Raw genomic sequence first — 12,626 nt, forward strand, 5'->3', positions numbered from 1 at the left:
CTGTAGAAGAGAGTGGGGCTGATGACTTTGTACAGCAATGCCTGTAAATTCAATTCACTTGCAAGTCAAGGCATTTTCCTCCTGATGTCATTGGTCCTCTTCAGAGAAGGACAAACAACAACATCCTTTGACTGCCTCAGAGCCTAGGTTGTTTGTCTTCCCCAGGCAGGAGTTAGGAAAAGGCTTGCCTATCCTATTTACAACATTTTCCTGCCTTCAAAGATCCTTCTCTTAGTAAGCCACACCATATTCCTTTCAGTTCAGTACCTTTCATCTACCATATTCATTTTAGAATCTTATATAGGTGAGTGGCTAGGGACAAAGTTGTGAATGTAGTTTAAGCCCTGGGGGCACTTTCATTATCTTGCTGGTTTCTTCATATGCAATTAAGTTATTCAAACCTCCTGTCTTTTCTAGGCTGGGGAATCTCTATTTAAAATTTTTAAAAAAATGAACAAAATTTTATTTTCTGTCCCTCCCACCTTTATCCCATGGGGGAAAAACAGAGAACAAAATCAACTTAACAAATATGCATAGTCAAAATAAATAAGTTTCCACATTGACAATGTGCAAAAAAAAATTTGTCTCAAGGTGTATCCTAATTCCATCACCTCTCTTTCAGGAGTTGCATATTATGTTTCATCATAAGTTTTTTGGGATTGTGGCTGGTCATGACGTTGATTAGAGTTCTTTAATCTTTCCAAGTTGCTTGTTGTCACATTGTGGCTGTTATTGTGTAAGCTGGTTTCTTGGTTCTGTTCACGTTACTCTGCATCAGTCCATGCCAGACTTCCCAGGTTTGTCTGAAAATATTCCTTTCATTATTTCTTTCAGCATAAGGACACTCCATTCCATTCATATGTAATATTTTGCTCACCCATTCCACAACTGATGGGTACCTCCTTAGTTTCCAGTTCTTCACCATAACAAAAAGCTGATATTAATATTTTTGAACAAATGGCTCCATTCCTTCTTTCTTTATTCTCTATAGGGCATAGACCCAAAATGAAATTGCTGAGTCAAAGTGTATACACAGTCTAGTAACTTTGATATAGTTCCAAATATCTTTCCAAAATCTGGACAAATTCACAGTTACACCAGAATTGTCATTAATGTGCTTGATTTCCCATAACCTTTCAATCACTTGGGAATGTCACTTTTGCATGTTATTTTTTACAGTCTCTTTTAATCTCTTTACATGTTCGTGCTTTTGCTGCAGTTTCAATGCATCACCCAACCCCACCCTCTGCTTAAACTTTCCCCTCAATATGAGAAATTTACAGTTCCTATAAATAATTTGAGAGATATCCCTTAGTGACATGGTTAACATAAGTTCAATACAAAATACAGAGTACCTTAAGCATGACCTTTACCACATACAATCATATATCACATATAACAAAACTTTAGATACTATATTCTGTGTAGTAGCTAAACGTACAGGTCACCTTTATGTATAGCAATAGTACACATCAGGGAAACATACCATTAGTTTGTATCAAGTATTATATCCAATACTCACACACAAATGTAACATATAAACGTATATACACACATATCCCCAAAATGTGTACACAATAAAGAACATAGTTCCAAAGCAATAATGCATGGTATAATACATGACAAAATATATTGCAGCAGCTTACAAAACACACATTCCATATATTCCATCAAATAATTTCATGTGGCTTTATGAATAATCATCTTTCCTAATGCATTGTAAGTAAATCTTGTCACTATCCAAATATTCCTGGCACTTCTATCAAAAACTCCTGAACTTGTGTGTACTTGACCATCAACTTCCCATTTCTGAGTGTGTAGAAGGCTAAGGAGAAGAGAGGTATATGTACATATACATATACTATATTTGCATGAATACACATATGTGAATGTGTGTATATATATATATATAAACATATACATATCTATATTATATATAGATATGTGTATGTATCAAAAACTGTCTGCTGACCATAACATGTTAATTCTATTTGAATATCTAAGGAGATCTAAGTAGGACCTATCTGAATACATTAATTGTCACTATGAATTGGAGCATTCAGTCTACTTTCCAGTGCTTAATTGCTTCATGAAGATGAATGCATAATAATATACTGTATGCAATGTAGTATACACAATTGTATATACCTACATATATGTATGCACATATGTTTGTATGTGTATATGATGGAGAATTTATATGTCTATGTACACAAACTTATATACTTATGCATACATGTCTATATACATGTGTACTTTTGGAGGAAGTATCTGAAATGTCTTTTTTCTTAAATTCTTTCATTATCTTTTCTTCTTTGTTATATGTGCATTCCTTCTTTATGAGGACTCCTTGTTTACCATCCTCTATTCTGAACAGTTATGATGGACACACATGAACAACTTGGCAAGATGGAAGAATTTTTAAAGCCCTTTTTTCAGCAAACAGATAATAAAAAGGGTTTCTATAGACCCAATCTTATGTTTATTGCATAAATATGTCCTCTTTGAAGGTATCTCTCATATTTTCCAAAAATACATTTTCCATTTTATAGTTCTGAAGGATTACATTAGGAATGACATTTTGTAGGTGTTAATTATTTTAAATGCTTTCTTTCCATTTCACTTTTATTTCAGAACACCAGTAATTCTATAAATATATTCAGCCATAGCCTTCTCCTTAGTATCTGTAGATTAAGGTATTTTTAAATATCTTCTTCATTCCTTAGTGCAATGTGACCTCTTGGTTCAAGATTAAAGACTAAAATCTTTATATTCCCTTTTATTCATTAATGTTATACTTATTGAGTCCAAATGATATTTTGATTTTATTATATTATAATCCATGAGGAAGTATGAAAATATTATAATGAGAGGGGCAGAGCCAAGATGGCAGAGGGAAAGCAGTGACTTGCTTGAGCTCTCCCCCCAAACCCCTCCAAATACCTATAAAATTATCTAAAAAATAGCTCTAAACAAATTCTAAAGCAGCAGAACCCACAAAAAGACAGAGTGAAACAAATTTCCAGACCAAGACAACCTGGATGGTTGATCAGAAAGGTATATCATGCTGGGCAGGGAGAGGAGCACAGTTTGGTGTGTGTGCGCAGGCTGCAGCAAACCTGGAGCAGGCCTCAGAGGACTGATTCACAGGCAGCTGTGGAGGTTTCCAGACTTCTCAACCCACGAACGCCAAAGGCAGCTTTGAAGGTCAGTCGGAAAAATCTGTGACTGCGGTGAGAGAGGAGCTAGGTCTTAGTCGCAAGGCCTGAGCATGGCCTAGGGCAGTGGCTGTTTCCTGAGCTTCCAGCCCACAGACTGAGGGGGAATAGAGTGGTTGATCAGAAGGGGATTGCAGGGATCTCTTTGCTAGTGATGAGGCAGGATTCTCTTGCTTTGCCCATGCTTGCATCTGGGTCACAATTCTGAGGGGCGTTCCTGGGGTGAGGAGGAGCGCTGGTGTGGTGGAGCTTCTTGTGGCGGTGAAGAGGAAACACCTCACCCCTTATCATAGCACCCTGGAAGAACTGAAAATTTTCAGGTCCCTAGAAGTATCTCTGAAAACAGCTGTACAAACCCCCAAAGCTTGGGACAGTATATTCTCCATATTTGAAGCAGACTCTTACCTTAACAAAGAGTTAAAACTCAAGTAATTGGTTGGGATCATGAGTAAGCAGCGCAAAAAGACCCAGACTATATTATCTTACTTTGGTGACAAAGAAGATCAAAACACACAACCAGAAGAAGACAACAAAGTCAAAGCTCCTACATCCAAAGCCTCCAAGAAAAATATGAATCAGTCCCAGGCCTTGGAAGAGCTCAAAAGGGATTTTGAGAAGCAAGTAAGAGAAGTTGAGAAAAAACTGAGAGTGATGCAAGAAAATCATGAAAAACAAGTCAACAGCTTGCTAAAGGAGACCCCAAAAATACTGAAGAAAATAACACCTTAAAAAATAGCCTAACCCAAATGGCAAAAGAGGTCCAAAAAGCCAATGAGGAGAAGACTGCCCTAAAAAACAAAATTGGCCAAATGGAAAAGGAAGTCCAAAAGATTACTGAAGAAAATTCTTCCTTAGAAATTAAAAAAGAGCAATTGGAAGCTAGTGACTTTATGAGAAATCAAGACACTGTAAAACAAATCCAAAAGAATGAAAAATTAGAAAATAATGTGAAATATCTCATTGGAAAAACAACTGACCTGGAAAATAGATCCAGGAGAGAGAATTTAAAAATTATTGGATTATCTGAAAGCCATGATCAAAAAAAGAGCCTAGACATCATCTTTCAAGAAAGTATCAAGGAAGACTGCCCTGATATTTTAGAACAAGAGGGCAAAATAGAAATTTAAAGAATCCACCAATCTCCTCCTGAAAGAGATCCCCAAAGGAAAACTCCTAAGAATATTGTAGCCAAATTCCAGAGTCCCCAGGTCAAGGAGAAAATATTACAAGCAGCCAGAAAGAAACAATTCAAGTATTGTGGAAACACAATCAGGATAACACAAGATTTAGCAGCTTTTACATTAAGGGACCACAAGGCATGGAATATAATATTCCAGAGGGCAAATGAAATAGGATTACAACCAAGAATCACCTACCCAGAAAAACTGAGTATAATACTTCAGGGGGAAAAAATGGTCATTCAGTGAAATAGAGGACTTTCTTCAAGCATTGTTGATGAAAAGACCAGAGCTGAATAGAAAATTTGACTTTTGAATACAAGACTCAAGTGGAACATGAAGAGAGGAGAAAACTGAGGCTGACTTGCCCAGGGTTACAAAACTAGAAGGCAAGATCCCTTTCATTATTCATCATCTTTAGAACCAGCTTGGCTTAAATGCTTGACCACACCAATCCGTGCCAGCCTTTTGGAAGTTCCTCTTTGTCATCTGTTTTGTCTTCTGGCTTCCATTCCTGTGTTTTTTTTGAAAGCTCATCTTTTTTAAAAACTTTTTTTTTCTTACATCAGGGAACAGCAGTATTAGGAGTTTCTATTGAGATAATATTGTTTATTGATGTCATCAAATAACAGTTTGATGAGTCTACATGAACTGATCTTTATTGTCCTTGTATTCAGACAGTGTGTGTGTGTGTGTGTGAGTGTGTGTGAGAGAGAGAGAAAGAGAGAGAGAGACAGAAAGGGAGACAGAGACAGAGAATCAGAGAGAGATTAACATTTCCAAGATAAAGTCCAACTTTTTGCAGTAGTTTAGCAGCTTTGCAGATAACTATTTAGTACTGTTGAAAAAAAAAAAGCATCCATAGACCCATGGAGGCACGTTGCTGACCTTAATCATGTATGACTGATTGCTAACATTCCTATATTCTTTGATAATCTTAATAAAGGAATAGCTTTTTGAAAATTCAGAAAAAAGAAAATATAATGATAAGCAAATGAAAATCAATAGAAACACATTTCCCCAGTAAATGTTTCATGCAAAGTAGGTTTCAACATTGAAAATAGTATCACCCAGCTTCCCATAAATTTATATCTCAGCACTATTCAAGACTGTTTCCACATGTATGTATTATTTTTTGAAATGGCAGTAGTAAAAAGGAGACTTGATTCTGCTCCAGGGGAAAAAAGTGTTCCCTTTTATAGGCTTAAATGCCTGGAAAAGTTTGTCATAGTAACTTATGGACATCATCATACACAGAGATAACAAAGAAGCAGAATAAAGAGAAGAACAGAGGGCAGCAACGGAGAGACCATATGTGGAAGAAAAGAAGACAGGCAATAAAAGGGGAGGGTAGGTAGAAGAAAAAAGGAGAGAGAGATAAGAGAAAAAGACAGAGACAGAGCAATGACAGATACTTTATTATTTAGTAGACAATGGGGGAATACAGAGTTCCTGTCCAATAGCCTTCCTCTGACAATGGCATCAATAATAATATGCAGCAATTGAAGGTTAATAAGGATGAGTGACATTATTAGAGTTGCACATTGGGAAGATTAATGTGACAGTATGTATAAGCCTGAATGTGGCTATGGGTGTTTAAACCTCTGAAATACAGGGCCTCATTTCAGTTCTAATAAAGTTGTTTGTAGAGAATAAAGTTTTTTGGCCTATGAATAGGGATGGGATAATCTGGAGTGGATGTAGGAGGTAATCATGACTTTGGTCCAAATTGCAAGAAGTCAGAACCTTCTCAGGAATGGATTGCCAGGAAAATCTGAACATATGTTTTGTCCTCTAATGATCATTAGTGCCTTATAATCCCAAACCAATGGGCATCCAAAAGCTACACATGTTGTAGAAAGGTATTTACTGAGCTATAAACAGAAGGCAGAGTAAGAAACCTCCATTTTAACAAGGAAGTCTCTTTCACAGGGGCAGTTAAATGGGAAAGTGGATAGAACGCTGTGCCAGGAGTCAGGAAGACTTCTTTTCCTGAATTCAAATCCAGCCTCAGATACTTAGACCCTGAGCAAGTCACTTAACTTTGTTTACCTCAGTTTCCTCATCTGTAAAATGAGCTAGAGAAGGAAATGGCAAACCATTCCAGTAGCTTTGCCAAGAAAACCCTAAATGGAGTTGGGCATGACTGAAACAACTAAATAACAACACTCTCTCTCACTGTATGGCCTTGTAATGTTCTGGCTTTAAATTGTAGCTCAAGGGAATGACTGGAAGGCTAAGAAATATTTGCTAGGGTTGGAATGTGAAGCCCTGAGAGCTTCCCTAGCAGTTGATCAATGCCAATCCATGAGTATCATTTACAAACAAATGAAATCTATCACCACAAATAAATGCAAATAAATTAAATGAAATATGTGGCCATAATACATACACTGTGGGTACTGCCAAATCAATGCCAATGCTACTGGAAATAAAGATAATTTATTTTATATTTGATTCATAAATGCTTGGGTTCAGACTGCTATGCAAGTTAAGGATTTTGTGTTTAAGGAAGGGATTGTTTTTATTTTTTTTCCCAAGATTGAGTAGGAGAAGGAAACTAATATATATTCAGGTAAATTGACACAACATGGTAGAACGCATATTTGCACTAAAATGGTGCTAACAATGCCAAAACAACTCACCACTGTTACCCAGTATGATAATAAATCCATTAACTGTAGAGTACTTTGAAAGATTATCAAAGTGCTTTGATGCGAACTATTATCCACATGACAGCGCTTAATGACACAGATTTAACAATCATCTATTACAACCTCATTTTAAAGATATGGAAAATGAAGACAAGAGGGGTTATATGACTAACCCAAGGTCTCGAAGCTGTTTACTGGCAGAACAATTGCTATTTTTGCCATTTTGTAGATATGAAAACTGAGACACAAATGTGTTGTGTCTTTGGGGCTTTAGTTCTTCATTTCTATCTGCCTAGACTTTCAGCTCCCATTTGTTAAAGTATGATGACTAATTGTCCTTTTAATGGCAAAAGGAGTTTATAGCTGACTCTATGAAACACTGAAGCTTTGGGTTGTTACAACACAAAGCAAGCAAAAGTTCAAGCTAAGACTGAGGTTTTGTTTATCTTGTAGTTAATTGCATTTAGTGCTGATTCAAAAGCCGTTGGCTCAGACAACTATCACATTATGGTTAGAAAATTCTTTGTCAATACCTTTTATCGTCTTATGGGTGTCTCCAAAACCCATTTCATAAGGTTTTACAAAATACCCGTAGGAAATATGGATACAGTATTGAATAAGGAGGATAACTTTACTTCAAAAATACCCTTTGATTCTACAAATGAAGATGAGAAAGAACAAAATTCCTGCCTTTATTACTTTTATAGTAATAGTGATATTAATGATATCAAAACACCTTGGCTTTTTGTGTTTATGTTTTTTAGAGACAGCTTGCTATAGAGTGTTCTGGACTTGAGTCAGAAAGAAATGTGTTGGAATCCTGTCTTAGACACTTACCAGCTGAATGTACCTGAGCAAGTCCTTAACCTCTCCCAACCTTAGTTTACTCATGTGTAAAAGGAAGATAATAATAGCACCAACCTAACAGGGTGGTTTTGAGGATCAAATAAGATATTTATAAAGTGCTTGTTACAATCTTTGGCACGCAGTAGGTGCTATATAAATGCATGTTCCCTCCATTATGTGATTTGAAAAAAAAATCACAGTTTTTAAATGACAGAGATGGGATTTGTGAGGATCAAATAAAATACCATTGGTACAATTCCTCACAAAATTTATAGTGCTATATAAACACTAGCTGTATTCTGCCCAGCACAAAGCGGCATTACTTCCTATTCAACTGAAGCTACACTAGGTGTCATTTCCAGTCACATTTATCTTTACTACTTTACCACTTGAGATATGGCATGCCATTGCAAAATTCAGAGCATAATACCCAGCATTTTCAGCCAAAGGGCAATCCATCCAATCAAACCTCCTACTGGACAGATTTCTTGTGAACTCCCACCTTTCCAAAGAGGTTGCATCCTATACAATCTAGGCTTTAAGTATTATTGTAACCTACTGAGACAGGGTTTCCATAAGAATGATGGTATTAATAATTACTCTTTGGCAGTGCCTTGAAAAAGCTGCATGTATGACTTATTCAGATTTTAAGAAGTGAAGGAAACGGGAGGAAAAAAGTAAATTAAATGTAAGCTGCCATCTCAGCTGAAATGGGAAAACAAATCTATTAATCATGTGCACAGATAGAAGCCCTTATTAAAGGACATGATGGGGGCTCTCAGTCTGGGTTCTGCCATTTGGTTTAACCAGTTTAGTCATCAATAATTATTATGAAAGACATGCTAGATACCATAAGGCACAACTTAAGAATCAGGAAAAATGGAGGAAAAAGAACACTACCTCTTCAGTGACATTGGCACTTATAAAATTGGCACTTGATTTGTGAAGGCAACTTTGTCAGTGGCATAGACACCTTCATCTGATGTATTCAACCTTTTTCAGCTATCTTAGTCCATTCTTAAGTAACTATTATTGGTGTGAGAATAAAGCGATACTAGGGAGAAAAAAAGAAAAAAAATAGAAAAAAAACTGCAAGATCTCTCCAAGTCAGACAAAATCTGGTGAGAAAGGGAATGAGTCAGAGTGACCTGAGTTCAAATCCTGTCTCAGACATTTACAAGTTGGTTGACCCCATGGAAGTCACTTAAACTTTCTCAGCCTTACTGTCCTCATCTTTAAAATGAGGATAGTATTAGCTCCTGCCTCAAAGGGTTGTTGTGAGGATTCACTGAAGTAATGTATGTAAAACAAATTCAGAATCTTAAAATGCTGTAACAGTGCTAGCTATTGCAATGATCAGCAGTGCTTCTCAAAATATTTCTTTGAATCTTGGAGGATTCATACTAGTTCTTCTATACCTTACCTGAGACCTATAAAAAAAATCAAATTTTAGCTATCATAATACAAGCCTGAAAAAAAGATGCCTAACTCTTTGAGCCCTGACTCCTAATATCATCATGTGCTATCTGAGAACTAGTTTCCTCCTGTATCAAGGTTGTTTTTCAGTAGGAGAATTTGGGAACTGTTGTCTGAGCTGCCAGCATTTAAGCTGTTGCTTTTCTGGCCTTTATTTGGGAGACATTTTTGGTATAGCCATGCTATTGCCAAGCAATGAGCAAGTCTGCATGCACAGATTATGGAGAGCTTTCATTTTGGAAGCTAAGCGTAAAGAAAGTTTTCATTTGGGAGATGGTGCTTGCAGCCATTGATGCCTGACTCAGATAATGACAAGTGGAGTGTAATGGCAGTTTGAGATGAGAGACTAGAACAGGGTGAAAAGGAGTCATCCATGCATGAATCCTATTTCCATAGAACCCTGTGGCAGGCCTGGTTTTAAGCAGGCAGGAAGCCAAATGTAAAGTCAGATTTGGTATCACTTGAATTTCTATAGGACTGTTGTCTCTTGGAAAAAAAGAAACAAACAAACAGAAAAATAAGATTTGGATTAACACCCATTCTAGTAGTGTGTCAACATAAAGTTTTTGTCTGGCACTTACTCTTATTTCCCTCAGTTTCTTTATGCAAAATGGGTATTATAACCCTGATCTTCCCCCACCCACTCAGCAGGAAAAAGTATGGCTACAGATACCAAAGCCCAGTGAATTCACATTCCTAACTGATGCTAATAAAATTATAACTTTCTTTCTTGAGTCTCATTTACTCATCTGTAAAATTACAGGTTGGATGAGCTGATCCCTAAGGTCCCTTCTGAGAGAAATTAATTTTAATACTGCACCATTTGATTATTAAAAATAATTTGCAATATTCCCTTCTATGTCAAAAGGCTAACTTAAAGAGAAGCCCCTCCACAGTCAAAGAATGCCATAAGCATTCCAGCTCTTCTCAAGGCATCTGTTCAAGGCATGTGGGCTGGGCCCCACCCAACTGGCAACCTGATTTCTGTCTATGCAATTAACTGTATCCAGTTTCAGTGAGAGCTTTCTTCAGGGGAATGAGCTTCTGTCCATAGAATTTAAGGTGACCCAGCTCATGAAGGAGAAACCAAACCAGAGGGAATCTGATTGGAGTGCTCAGATTGCTGAAGGGAGTTCATACTGCATGACCAGGGCACATTCTCAGCTGACTCTCCCCCTCTATGCTGAAATGATTGGGAGGGGGCTGAGGGTTCTTAGCCCACCTCCTCATCAAATATCCACCAATCAGGGTTGAATTTCACTTGTCAGGGGAGTTCCCTATCAGAAGGAATACACATGATTTAAGTTGTTTCAGAGTCTCCCTTGGCAACTTTGGTTACTAAGAGAAACCACTGACCATCAATTTATTGAATATTGGTTAGCTTAGTTAATAAGTTGATTATTAATATCTAGAAACTCTGTCTCTTGGAATTTTATTCATAACACTTCTATCTCTTAATCTATGATGCTATGATCCAATTAGTAATAGTAGTAGTAGCAGTAGCAGTAATAGTACTAACAGTAACAATTAGAGGCATATGTTATTAGACAATAAGCCAGAATAATGAGTCAGGAAAACTTGGAAAAATTACATCTTAGACGTGAGCTGGCTGTGTAACCTTAGGAAAGTCACATAATCTTTCAGTGTTCAAGACAAACCTCTAAGGCTATAAATTGAAGAGCAGTTGCCCATCTGCCCTGATAGGAGTTTCCCTGTACCAAAAAAAAAAAAAAATCCGAGAACTTGTTTAATTCTACTTAATAAGAACCCTCAGCTTTCTCAACCACTGTCCTCAACATCTAGTCCTTGGTATTCAAGACTTGTTTGCATTGTCTGACATTCTAGTTTAAGCTTTCAAATTGATAAAGAAGAGATAGAGACTTGTGATGGGCTCAGCTATAATAGTGTAATTCTCCTTTCCATGAAGTATGCCTTCTGTGAATCAATGATCAAATTCAATAAAATGTCATTTATCCCACATTGTTGACTAATGATACATAACTAACTCTCATGCCCCTTTAATTGCCATTTAATAATGAGATTTTAAACTGAACTTCTCCTCTAAGAATTTGGATGCTATACCATTTGGTGCATATATGTTTAGTAATGATATTAGTTCATTGTCTATGCTGCCTTTTAGCAGGATGTAGTTTCCTTCCTTATCTCTTTTGATAAGATCTATTTTTACTTTTGCTTTGTCTGAGATCAGGATTGCTACCCCTGCTTTTTTTCACTTCGGCTGAAGCATAACATAGTCTGCTCCAGCCTTTTACCTTTACCCTGTGTGTGTCACTCTTTTTCAGATGTGTTTCCTATAAACAACATATTGTAGGATTATGGTTTTTAATCCATTCTGCTATCTGCTTCTGATTTATGGGAGAGTTCATTCCATTCACATTCACAGTTATGATTACTATCTGTGTCTTTGTCTCCTTCCTTTTTCCTCTCTGTTTATGCTTTTCTTTCTCCTTTCTCCTTTTCCCTCCTCACTAGTGTTTTGCTTTTGACTGCAGCCTCCCTCAGTCCTGCCTCTCTTCTATTAGCACCCTTCCTTTTCTTCCCTTTTACCCTTACTACTTCTTCCCTCTTTCTATTCCCCCTCCCTTTTCTTTCCCCTTTATCCTCCCACGCCTGTAGGGCAAGTTAGATTTCTATACCTAACTAATTATGTTATTCCCTCTTTGAACTAAATCTGGTGAGAGTAATGTTCAAACAATGCTCATCCCCCCTCCCTTCTTTCCCTCTGCTCTAATAGGTTTTTGTGCCTTTTCCTGTAATGTAATTTACCCTTGTCTGCCTCCTCCTTTCCTTTTCTCTCAGTACATTTTCTTAGTTAGATCAGATTAATCCATTTACTTGGATCCATTTAACCCACTTGATTAGATTTTTTTTATCATTACATCAAAGTCAACTTATACCCACCCCCTTTATGCATACCCCTTTAACATGGTATAATAACAATACAGTTTTCAAGAGTTACAAGTGTCATTTTCCCTTGTAGTGATGTAAACAGTTTGCCTTATTAATAACATTGTTTCTTTCTGTCTCATTTACCTTTTTATGTCTCTCTTGAGTCTTGTATTTGAAGATCAAATTTTCTGTTGAGCTCTGGTCTTTTTTATCAGGAAGGTTTGGAAGTCCTCTTTTTCATTGAATATCCATCTCCTCCCCTGAAAGATCATGCTCATTTTTGCTGGGTAGTTGATTCTTGGTTGTAATCCAAGCTCCTTTGCCTTATAGAATATCATATTCCA

The 12,626-nt window shown here is 36.8% G+C and overlaps 1 pseudogene; it reads right to left on the reverse strand.

The window, feature by feature from the left end:
• Positions 1-4,800: 4,800 nt before the first annotated feature.
• LOC114045237 lies at positions 4,801-5,259 on the reverse strand (annotated as a pseudogene).
• Positions 5,260-12,626: the final 7,367 nt, after the last annotated feature.

The sequence above is a fragment of the Vombatus ursinus genome, unplaced genomic scaffold (genome assembly GCF_900497805.2).
Source record: "Vombatus ursinus unplaced genomic scaffold, bare-nosed wombat genome assembly UNPS02014778.1, whole genome shotgun sequence".
Classification (NCBI taxonomy): domain Eukaryota; kingdom Metazoa; phylum Chordata; class Mammalia; order Diprotodontia; family Vombatidae; genus Vombatus; species Vombatus ursinus.